At 29.8% G+C, this 13,395-nt stretch overlaps 1 protein-coding gene across 2 annotated transcripts in view; it reads right to left on the bottom strand.

Moving 5' to 3' along the window:
- Gld (Glucose dehydrogenase) overlaps positions 1-8,836 on the bottom strand; it is a 121,030-nt gene extending 112,194 nt beyond the window's left edge. Inside the window, exon 1 of one of the 2 annotated variants that reach the window (XM_076401015.1) lies at positions 8,697-8,836. The gene's annotated coding sequence lies outside the window, so the exon portion shown is untranslated. The remainder of the gene's footprint in view (positions 1-8,696) is intronic. The other variant, XM_076401016.1, reaches the window with a different exon arrangement.
- Between the last annotated feature and the right edge of the window lie 4,559 nt (positions 8,837-13,395).

The following is a 13,395-nucleotide window of genomic DNA, read 5'->3' as shown; positions in this document are numbered from 1 at the left end:
TATACATTAATAATTGTTTGTTTTATGAATTTCCTCAATTAACAGTGATACATGGATACATTGTACATATTAAAGCAAGTTATTCCAAGTGATTTTGATTTTATCCTCAAATACTTTTATCAGTTACTAGAAAGACAATAAAAGGGCTAAAAATATAATGTTAAGAAGGCTACGTAAAATTAATTAATGAAAATATTTCTATTTTTATGATTTCATTACTAACTGTTAATATATTTAGGACTTGAAGTTTAATCAACTACTTATTCAATAATTATTAAAGTTAATCAAAAACACCTTTTAAACCTTAAAACCCTTTATCACTAAGTGATGTAGTTTTATTGATATTTATATATTTGTATATTTGATATTTATTTCCTTATCCTGCATGTACAAATTTGGCTCACTCTTTCTTTCTTCTGCACAATAATCCTGTTCTCGTTTCTTCAGCAGTATCATAATGATACCCCCAACTCAGATTTTCTTAGGTTTGTTCCATTTCATCCTTGTTTCCCAGACTGTCATAACTTGTTTTGTCTCTTCAACACCCACTATGTTGTCTCTTTTTTAAGTACTCTTCCAATGATTTTATATTGAGGTCTTTTATGAATTTTGTGTTTCTTATGCCGCCCATCTTTGTTAGTCGTCTCGCACTTTTAAGTTACTTTATTTCCACTAAAATTACAATGAAATCCGAGGGATTTAATTCTTGTTTCATAGCTTGCTTAAGTCTAACATTTAATTATTTCTTCTGGCTTTCGATCTTTACCGTCAGATACCTCAATTAATTTACTTGTTCTATTTAACTTTGATTGATTTTCGAATATTTCTTCAAGATCCTTGTTAACCTTATTTCTATAGCTTTGAGAACCCTCTGTAGGTGATCTGGAATGCCAGTTATTTTAGAAAAAGCTCCACCCGTAATTTCTATTTTATTATATTATTATATTCGATGGTTGGTGTTGTCTATCTGCCATTTCTATATTCTTTCATCCATAAATATTTCAAATGTTATGAATAATCAATATGAAAAATATACATATTATACAAGTTAAAAAAATAAATAGCGGTCAACATTATTTAATTTAATACTAAATTTTACGTTATTAATAATTATTTAAATATAAATCTAACATTATTGTCAAAAAATGAAATAATAAATTCAAAAGTACTCATCTGTGGTGCAACACCGTCAGTAGACGTTTTTAAACACCGTAAAACATAGTCAGTTAGTGGCTGATCATATTATTTCTTATATAATTTAAAAAAATATGTAAATTTAGACATTCAGGGAATTATTCAGAACGATATAGTAATATTTAACAGAATTGGAATATTGTTACATAAATATTTTAATAATTTAAAATTCGATTCATAATCATCAATCAGTTCCTAGCTTTTGCAATGGATTATATTATTATTTTGACACAATTTCCATCATCTGCGTGAAAATTAACTATTTTTTAACTGAATGTTATAATAAGTATTATAATAATTGAATAAAAATATTTCAGTTATAAAACTGTCAGCAGGCCTATAGGTACATCCTGTCATACTTCATATAAAATATTGTTTATTGCTTATTACTCAACAACATAGTTCAGCCAATTTAACGATTTGGAAACCTTATTGATAATTCTTTTGTTTAAAATGTTTGAGCACGTAACTAACTGTTGAACACACATTTCCAATAAATGTTCCGGTAATTTTCCGCGGAGTTTTTATCTTTCATCACTGATAACGTAAAAACAATTAGGACGTTTTCCATGGAACTGCACTATCCTTACGACATCTACTTCAATCCCGACCTTATTTATGATTTTTTTACCGATTTTCCTAGAGGCAATTTTTTGTTACTCATTGTCTCATTGTAGTTTACGCCAATTGTTTTCACAGCTGATTAAACGGGTAAAAAGTTTGGTCATAATATTAATATATATGTAACCTTATTTACGTACAGAACAAACAAATTTCAAAATATATGAGCAAAACAACAATAAGGCAAGTTGGAAAGGTCATAATATTACACGAATATGAATATTTTTATTAGATGTTGCTAAATTTAATTAATATTAAGCAATATGTAAATTATTTAAGTAAGTTGCAAGTAAATTAAATAAAAAAAAATTGTCTGGGGTATCATGAGTGGTAATTAATAATAAATGCTCTGGTAATAAGTTTTTGTGATAAAATTGAAATGGGCGGTATAATCCAAGAATTTTGTTTGATTGCTTTGCATTTTCAACTTTTAGAGTGAAAACTCATCCAGTGCTTCGATTACAAGCAATAACTAGCAAAAAAATTATATCTTTATTCGTATAGCTCGAGAGCTATGAATGTGATTCAAATATATTGGAGGAAAATGAATATATTTTATAGATAAAAGTTTACAGGATAAAGTTTTCCTAGTCATTCCGCAGGTAGTCGAAGGGTTTCTTGGTGTAGCTAAGTCGAGTTAGGTCAAAGGTATCGGAGCTGAGGCAGTAAGGTCACAAAAGGTATATTGAAAGTGCTTCATGACTCCTAGCCATAAACCATTCCATTTATTCGAAGCATTTCTTGGTGTATTTAAATGGAGTTCTAGCAAAAGTATCGCAGCTGAAGCTGTAAGGTCACAAAAGGTAGATTGAAAGTGTCTCACGATACGTAGCCATAAACTATTCCAATTATACGAAGCGTTTCTTTGTGTAGTTACTTAGTTTAATTAATTTAACGTGTTTGTAAATCTTATTGATAATTCCTTTGTTTAATATGCTTGAGCACGTAACTAACTGTTGAAGAAAGATTTCCAATAAATGTTCCGGTAATTTTTCGCGCAGTTTTTATCTTTCGACATTGATAACGTAAAAACAATTAGGACGTTTTCCATGAAACTGCACTATCCTTACGACATCCACTTCAGTTTCGACCTTACCTTATGATTTTTTACCGATTTTTCTAGCGGAAATTTTTTGTTACGCATTGTCTCATTGAAGTTTACGCCAATTGTTTTCACATCTGATTTAACGGGTAAAAGGTTTGGTCATAATATTAATATATACGTAACCTTAGTTATATACAGAACAAACAAATTTCAAAATTATATGAAGAAAATAACAATAAGGCAAGTTGGAAAGGTCATAATATTGCATGAATATGAATATTTTAATTAGATGCTGCTAAATTTAATTAATATTAAGCAATATGTAGAATAATTTAAGTAAGATGTAAGTAAAAATATGAAGTTGAATTCAAAATAAAGAGCTTGTCTGAGATATTATGAGTGGTATTATGAGAGATATTATGGTTAATAAGGACAAGTAGAAAACAGTTTTAGAATTATTTGGGGATATGGTTACCGTTCCAATGGGTAATAAAGATATAAACTCGCTATATTTATTCTGGAGGGATTTTTAAAATTGCATATTTCATAAGTGGCAATTGATCGATGCCTTTAAAATCAAATTAAACCAAAGAATCATCTTGGGATAAGGCTTAGCTTGATGCTGAGTTTACGGACACTACCCCAGGAAAATCAACCATCAAGGATTGGTATGCTAAATTTAGACGCGGTGATGAAAATGAGCACCGAAGACGGATGTGAAGTGGATGCCTAAAAGAGGTTATTATGGACGGTTGTAAATTAAAATTGAATGAAAAAGCAGACACTCTAAAGATATCAACTGAACGTATACATCATATCATTCACGAATATTTGGGTATGAAAAAGCTCTATGCAGAGCATGTGTGTCGCGCGAGCTCACTTTTGACCAAAAACAACGACGAGTGGATGATTCGGAGCAGAGTTTGAAGATTATCAAGCGTAATAAACCCGAATTTTTGCGTCGATATGTGACAATGGATGAAACAGGTCTCCATCATTCACATCTTTCACTCCGAAGTCTAGTCAACAGTCATCCGAGTGGACTACACACGATGAACACGCTCCAAAGCGTGAGAAAACGGAACATTCGGCTGGCAAGGTTATGGCGTCTGTATTTTGGGATGCGTATTGAATAATTTTATTGGCTACCGTGAAAAAGGAAGGACCATCAGCAGCGACTATTACATATCGTTATTGGACCGTTTGAAGGACGAAGTGCTGTTTCTGCAAGACAATGCAGCGTGTCAAAAATCCATGAATTGGGCTTCGAATTGTTTCCTCATCCACCGTATTCTCCAGATCTGGCCCACAGCGGCTATTTCCTGTTCTCAGATCTCAAAAGAATGCTCGCTGGGAACAAATTTTCGTCGAATGTAGAGGTGATCAACGAAACTGAGGCCTATTTTGAAGCAAAGGACAAATCGTACTATAAAAATGGCATTGAAAAGTTGGAGGGTCGGTATAAGCAGTATAGCATCCTTGAAGGGAATTATGTTGAATAAAAAAAACTAATTTTGCCAAAAAAAGGTGTTTTACTATGGCAGGCCAGGAACTTTTTAATTAACTTGTTAAGTGGTGTTCCTGTAAAGTACGAAAAAAAGTGGATTTAAGGAACTCAAAGTTTTCTAACCATAAATTGTTACAATTAAGGAACATCCGTGCTTTGAAAAACTCCTTAGCATGTGGATTCCTGGTACAGGCATCGTATTTCAGGGTCTAAGTACACCAAAATCTGACTGAAGTGAAGCTGGGAACTAACATAGTCTACTGGACAGAAGCTTACAGTTCAGAGTGTACGACCACCAAAAGATTGTATTGTCAAAAGTGAAATTATTCCATACAGGATAAATTTGATATTTGGGCAAAAACAGTTCTAGTCAGAATATCATCAAAGGCAAACTGGCAATCAGTTTTATCGAGCAATGTGCATTTGAAGAAAAAATGCGGTGTATTTATGTTAGACTGGCAGATCAAAGAGATGTCTACATATAGTAGTGTGGTTTATGTAAAAATAGTTGTTCAACAAGTAATAGTTATATAATATTTATTATTATATATAATTATATATTCAACAAAATAAATGTTTTTGTTTTTTTATATCCTTCACATTTCTTAATCTATATATCTAATTTTAAGTTGTTTGAGTTTAATTAAAATTGAAACTATTAATGAAAACATTAGATCTATTAAGGATATTTATTTGTATAAAAATATATTTTTATCACGGTCTGCAATTTCTATCTTATGTAATTAATAATAATATAATTATGTTTTGTGGGCAACAATTGTTTTTATAACATTATTTCTTTTTATATTTGTGGTTAAATTTTCTTCTGTAAAGTTTAACAATTTCCAATGATTGGAGTCTAATTTAGTGGATGTAAAAAATTATTTACAACATTTAAAACAATATAACGTTACACGTACCTCTATTGTGTAGTCTCTTTTGTCGGAGGAATCTAATTTCTTTTGCAATGGGGAAGTACATATAAAGTTTCTAAATAAAAGACCAAATTAACCACCATTAATGAACCTTGAAGTCGTTTGTATGCAAGGTGCGAACAGTCGGAAACCGAAATTCGCTCGATCATCTTTGTTTACAGTCTATTACGGTTATGGCAAATCAATTTATATAATACCTTCCGAAAGTTTCCGACTTTCTAAGTCTGCCGATCAGCCGTGTGTGAAACAGACACATCATTTCTGTTTTCTAGAATAAATGTCACCAACCTAGACGATGAATTGGTGAGGACCACCATTAGTGGGGATTTGGCGTCAATATCAGGAAATAAAAAATTCTTTATTAACACAATATCACAAAAGACAAACTTTTGATTGTTCGTCTGATTTTCAGGTTAATTTAATTTTTATTTAAATTTCTACATGACTTAAGTTCAAATGTCACGATCTTCAATTCCTGGTAGGTATAACGGTTTAATTTACGAGGACAGTTTGATAAGTCAGTTATTTTTAGACATATTTTTTTATATAATCTCCTTTTAACACAATATATGTGGTGTATCGCCTTTCCAATTCTTTACTCCGTGTAAATAATAGGTTCCTTTAAGTCCAGCTGTTTCTTCAGGTTTAGAAAACAGAAAATAGTCACAGAGAGCTAAATCTCGCTGGTGCAGTGGTAAATGCGATAGAACGGAAAATATGCTGGATTAGGCAACAGTTCATAGCCCAATTTATGGATTTTTCTTATGGTCATGCACATTTGTACACCGCTGACAAATCTAGTCGTTTTTGCGTCAAATCAATATAAAATCTTTCCAAAATCTCTGTGGTCGACGTACAGATAGAACGAACTTATACTTATGCACAGATAGAGCTTTTCTTGCTACAAACTCAGGCCCGAACGATACCTATCGCGTAGATAGTTTTCTCATAATAATGTTCATGTAAAAAATAATGTACCCGATCATTGGAGATGACTACAGCTTCAGCAACGTCACATTCTTTCATTCTTCAATTGTTCAATATAATCCAATAAATTTTATAAGCGATTTCTATCAACTACTCATTTACTATCACTACAGCTGGTAAGACCAGAAGGGGGCTCAATAAACCACTTCTCAACTATTGAAATTGCCGTTGCAGAGTCTCCATTGTATTTATCCTTCCTTGGTTTCGGTTATTTTTTTTCCACAAAAAATATCACCTAATCAGCACACGAAAGTCAATTTCAGAGATTGTCTACTGTAAACATAGACTATATAACGCAACTTGCTGAAATCTTCCAATAGTCTTTTGATAGATATCAGTTGAGGGAAGCAGTAATACCTTTAAGTCACTTATCAAACTGCCCACGTATATAACTGATACGTTGAGAGAATATACTTCAAATCTAAAAACGATAAGAACATTTCAGTTGAGGTATATTGTCAAGGTATTCTTCGAACTACCTTCTTTCGTAACATGTAGGAACTTTAACAGTTACTAAAGGTCAACTTAAAATAGAAAAACATTGGCGACGTAACCTTTTAACTAAGATTTTGATGGAACGATCCACAGATTATAATAGAAGGTGTTTTTCTGGTTTAAAAGACATGCCAATCAGGCTCAGTCAACCAGTTATAGTTCGAATTGAAATATATGATTTTAATATAAAATATTGTTATTTAATATTTTGGTTTGAAACAGAGCAAATGTGTCTGAGAGCAGCCCTGAAAACGGTTAAATACAATCTTAATAATAAAAAAGGAAACATATATATTTGTTTTTTATATAATCTCTTAGTTTAATATATCTTTTTTGCAATAATGTTTAAACATTTCTTAACTTAAATGATAAATTGTTGAAGCCACAATTTTCTTGTAGTATAAGTATCTTATACTATTTTTCATATTTGATTCTTGCATATATTTTGAGTAGTAATATCTATCAATGAAAATGCAAAGTACTAATATGTGTACAACTGTTAAAGAAGTTATTCAGCGTATACAATTATTTGATTTTCATAAATCTGGTAACAAAGGCCAACAAACACTTCTGGTGATATAGCTCCACAATATCCCAATTGTCAGTATTAGTGTCAAATATTTAAAATTTGTGAAATTACTGTCATGGATTAAGAATGTCATGGACGTCCAAAAAGTTACAAGACATTTAATTGCAGGAGTTATTGAACGAATACCAAACTAAAACTCTAAAATAACTTTTCGGCAGCTTAACAGTTGACGCATCTATTATTCCCAGATCTTTAAATATGGTCGGAAAGATCCAAAGGAAGGAAAATAGTGGTCATACGAATTTACTAAATATTAGTTATTGATAATTTTGAAGACAATAATTAATATATAAACATATATTTTAATGTTTCAGGTATTATGGTATTATTATCTTCGCCATATTTGAAGTCAATTGTTCTGTTTTACTCATTCTATTCAATTGCAAATAAACAGTATAACTGTTTCTTCAACTTTTCCTTTTCTTATAATATTATAGGTTTTGCAAATTATAATTGATTGGTTATAATCTAAGTATAAAGTAATGTAAGTATGTTTGTCACTTAAATAATTGGCATAAATTAAATATTTACTATTGAAGTTATGGTAAAATATATAGTTTCCAATATAATACTATAAAACTAAACAAAAGTTAATGTTTTAGATGCGTTGGGAGAAATATTGATGATCAAGAAAAGAAAATAACCAATTGTAATTATTTTCAGTTGTATTTTATATTATAATATATTAAAAAAACATTATTTGTTATAAAAAAATTACTTTTAGATATATTTATATAAATACATTTTTGTGTTATACTGTACTAATTTATTAATACTTATTCCTTTATATGTATTAAGCTGTTTCATTTAGTTTAAATTATATAATATAACTAATTATTTTAATTAAATATAAATTGTGACATTAAATGTATATACATAATGTAATAAAATACCTGAAATATATTTTTCATGCCTATATTGTTAAGCATGGAAAATAGTATTTTTTTTATAATATATTCAATAACTACTAATAAATAAGAGTGATTTATTGTTTCTATTATATAAATCTCAAATTAATTAATTTAAATATATTATTACATATTATTATTATATAAAAATATATATAGTAAAATATTACATTTAGATTTAGCTTGTAGCATTCATTAAAAATATAATAATAGTTATTTATATAAAGCTTTGCATCAACAAAAAAAAGTATTTCCAAAATTCGATTTTAATATTCATTTAGGATTAATTTATATTCAAGAAAAAATCGTATTTTCGTTTGGTTATATAATTTAATACAATAGTGTTATTAAAATTAGATTTAATATAACCGAAATTGTGTATAATAAAGGAAAATTAAGCAATAAAATTACTTACCGAGGAAATTTCTTTTCGTGTCTTCAATGGAAAATAGACACCAACTGCGTACAAAAAACTGGGTGCTGAAACCGCGTTTCAGCAACGTTGGTTTCGCGTACCGCAATTCGGTAACTGATTTGTACAACTCTTTGATCTCGTCGCAGAAGGAGACCGGGTCCCAAACCGGAGGATGTTTGATGGTATATGGTAGGAGTAGGCAGAACGGGTGAATAGCGCGACCCAGCTCTTGCGTATCAATGGGATTCAAAGTATTTGCACATCTATCCGCACGGTCGCACTTAATGCGTTCACTCAGGTGTGATATTTATATTTGTTTTGATTTGGCAATAGCGATCTTGATTAAGATGGCGTTTAAATAACTGGCGCTTTATTTGCAGCGTTAATTAGGGATTACGATAACTTGTATAACTTTTTGAGAACAATTCATACATAAAATATTCAATACTTAATATTATTATTAATTATGTATTACGTGTTTCGGTCTTGCGTGGGTTACCTTTTATATTACGGGATTGTGTTAAACTAATGTTATTATAACACTTGACAACGAACGATTAAACACATTTAATTTTCCTTAATTTAATTATCTTACTAACTGTTGGTTATTCAGTTTACTGGATTAGTTAAAAGAGCGTCCTCATTATGAACAAGGATCTATATTTAGTAAGGTGCTTGATTTTTAACCGACTTCAAAAAAGGAAGAGGTTCTATGTTCGACTGTATATATTTTTAACGTATGTTCGCTGATTTCTCTATCAATTATGGATCGATTGCGAGGGTTACAACTTTTTGTTGTTGTTCTAGTTTTGTTAGAACATTTTTCAAATCTCTTAGGCTAAGTAGCGGACATAAAATATGTATATTATAATCGTAATAACTAAAAAAAGATAAACAAAAACCTTTTTTAACGTATCTACTACACGTATTTGATATTCTACTATAAACACATAATTTGGTATAATACCTACCTGAAACAATTTATCTATTTACAATATTATTTTAAGTGCTACCAATGAATGTGCCATTGAATACTAAAGCCGAATATCAATTGCAAAATTGTTTTATTCACATATTATCTGTTTTAATATACAAACATGAATTACTTAAATTATTATTTTATATTTATATTTATAACACAAAAGTAAAGAAAGATCATGTATACTAATATTTGATGCTCTGAAATTATTACCATTTTGAACATAATCTTACTTATAATATTTTGTTATAATGTTCAGTGGTGTAGTAATTTAAACTCATCAACACTTTTGTTTTATTAAATTGTGTCGATATTCGACTACAAGCCGATCACTTGTAAGTATAAATCTTAGATAAAATGCTATTTAATTTTTAAGATTCATTAGGAAATTTAATTTTAAAAAAATTTATTTAAAAAATTAAAAATTTTAAAAAACTTATGAAGTTGATAATATCACTTGGGTATAACTATGAATGATTTGGAAGACTTTAGGAAAAAACCCTGTATATTTAATGAAAATATACAACATTAATCTACAGCTAGCCACGTAGATAGTACTGAGGATGAAGCAATGATGATGGATGATGAGGGATAAAAAAAATTAGTAATTGAAAGGAAAAGCTAGGGAACTTGCAGATTAATTAATTTTTTGTATCTTAGATATAAAATAATTTATTTCTAAAGTAATCCTCAAAATCGATTATTATTGGTTGCTGAATATTTTTTAAGATATCAAATCGTATGGCTACCAGTATCGAGATACTTTTCAATAGTTCTGATTATAAATCAATCAATCGTCAACATTTTTTTCGGCATTTAATTGGGCAAAACGCAGGCGAGACAAGGTTATTTTTTATGCACTTCTTTCGTCTGTGTAGTGCGGTTAAATATTTGAGATTTGTTGATAAAGTGTTTAATGTTATTTTAATTAATTTTATTTGTTTATTCAATTATGTAATATATTGATTTAAGGAAAAACTGTTGTGGTTTTTAGCAGTAAATTTACATATTTTGTCGCATTTAAATTGGTATAAATTAAATCAACTTTGTTTTATTTTGATCAATAACCTTTTGGTATTTTTTGCCTAAATTATAATTCTTACGATTCAAAATTATAGATTATTTTGAAACACAGCACATTCTTGCATGTTTTTCCTCATTTCTTCAATGAAACACTCTTAGGATATTCTGATATGGAGGTCCTAATAGAGGACGATCAATTGACCAATGTATATATTACATCATTCTATTTGACACTTAACCTATCCTTGACATTTGCTTTTGTCTGTGATACAACCTGATACCAATCTTATTTATTACAGTATTCCAGTTGTTCAAAAATGAAGCAACATTTCTTGGGTCCTCTGATATGGAGCTTGTATTAGCTGTTTGTATGTGCTTTCGTCAGTGATATCTGTTGGTGATTATTCGAAGTATGCATGTAAATTACTTAAACAACCTAACCGGTGGTGCGATGGGAAAGATCGAAAATGAGAGAAGATAGGCTACGAATAAAATTGAATAAATAGTCCATTTCCAACGGTTTCAACATGACGGTTTTATTGCTTGATAGGCAGAAAAGTAGAATTTTCTGTGATGTATTGTGATTGGCGATATAAAGTAGATATACTATAACAAACCTAAGCTTATTAAGCCATATGTTAGGCCTGAAGGACCATTCACATCGATACCGAAGCGAAATATTCATAGCCATAAAATATTGCTGTGCACATGAGAGTTTAGCAAGGTGAAGTATATTATGAGCTTCTAAAAGCAAATAGATTTGCAGGAACAGCAGAAGCATTCACCTTAATTACCACTCAATGATCGGCTACACAGTACAAGAGTTGTGAGGGATATAATGTTGCGACTGAAATCTGTCGCACCCAGCGTACTCATCATAACATATATATAGTCTATCTAAAGTAGCAGTGAAGTCGCATCATCGAGATGTACAATATATTCCCATTTTATTCAAAATTCGTTAACACATTAGTGGTAATAAGCTGGTTATAATCCAGCTAACGTTGTTTTAATGCTTTACTTGTTTTGATAAATTTAAAATCGTTGCTTAATATTTTTTATTATTCTAGTTGAAAATTCCGAGGACAAATAAAAGGCAACTTTTAAGGGTCTTCACCTTAAACACAAGGAACATAAGATTTAAATAGTAAAAAGATAACAGTAAAAAGAGCAATTTAACTTCCCTATATTGCTTTTAAAATAATACAACTTTTAAAAGCGTATAATTACATGAAAAAAGGCTTGCTTATTACATTTTTAGGTATTTCAGATATAAGTATTTCAAAATGGATCATTAAGACACTTTTAGCAACAAAAGTTACTTCCTATCACTGCATATTTAATCAAATCGGTTTGTTATAGGTTGTGGAAAAGATTAAGTACAATAGACATGCAGGTCGAGAAAAATACAGAAGCAAGGAACTGTTTGTATATATATCAAGGATTGTCTTATAAATAACGCCCTTCGGTTTGGAGGACCTCCATCAGACACATACAAGGGGAAATTGACAGATAGTGGAATTGTGAACTAGTGCTGGACGTATGTGGAATTATGATTGATTTATTTATTATTTGATTATAATTGACAATGCTGAGAATACCAAGATAGTGTGATGAGAGTGGAAACAACTAAAGGTGAATATATAACTAATATAGGAGAAGCGTAGAAAATCGTATTGTAGGGCGTGAATTATTTATGTGTTTGGATACTGTGTAATTGTTCTGAATATATATGGGCATTTGGTTAGTATATACAGGGAGATAATTCTAACCATTTTGGAGACATAACAAATTCATTATGGGGAATTTAGTGATTAAAGCTAATTTTGTCAAGAAAAATTTACACAGGTTGTAACAGAAGAAAGCAAGAAAAGATAAAGCGGTATCAAAATGAATTGACAAGAAAACACAACAATTAAGGAAACAAGACCTAAGCTTGAACTTGAAAGGTTCTCTATTGAAAATAATATACAGTACTTAGGTGTACAATTATTAATTAGGTAGATTAAGACTTTAGGAGATAGCATAGGTAGTTTAGAAAATAGTTGAATGTAAATGTAATCAAATAACTCTAACCTACAAACTATTCTGGCTATTTAATTACTGTATTTTAAGACTTTCTTTCTGAAACCTATCCTTTCACAGTGAAAAAATGATACTAATATAAACAAATACTAAATAAAACTAATGACAGATGACTTTTTCAGGTTTTCTTAATAGCCTATAAAAAGTAAACGAGCCTGTTGTTTTACATGTTACCGTCTTGTTTTGATAATTAGAAAAAACTATTTTACTAAAAAAAACTACAATAGAGAAAATAACATATTTCCGTGAATGTACCTTAAAAATTAGTCACGAAACCATTAATTATTCTGCTAATTAAAAAAACTAACATCTATTTAGAATTTGACGAGAATTGTATCATTTATGTTACAATTAAGTTTCATGACATCAAATTTCCGCTGTGGGAACCAACCGGTAGTATTATAGATAACTGAAAGTCATTTAGCAGCATTAAAATGGATGATTAATAACTGGTTAAATATTTTTTTGCGGAAGATGATTCTTTAAATTATAACCCTGCTGTTTAGCCGGGCAATTCTGTTTAATTAACTTCTTCAATTTTTTATGTTTGTTCTAAGTAATGCGGCATTTTTTGTTTTCAAGTTTTATGTGTTTTGTTATCTTCGTAATTGT

This window comes from Rhynchophorus ferrugineus, unplaced genomic scaffold (genome assembly GCF_030347505.1).
Source record: "Rhynchophorus ferrugineus isolate W39M unplaced genomic scaffold, kcgeb_rfMv2 rfM3, whole genome shotgun sequence".
NCBI lineage: Eukaryota > Metazoa > Arthropoda > Insecta > Coleoptera > Curculionidae > Rhynchophorus > Rhynchophorus ferrugineus.
The sequence above is the reverse complement of the archived record's forward strand: the minus strand, read 5'-3'. Positions and strand labels throughout refer to the sequence as shown.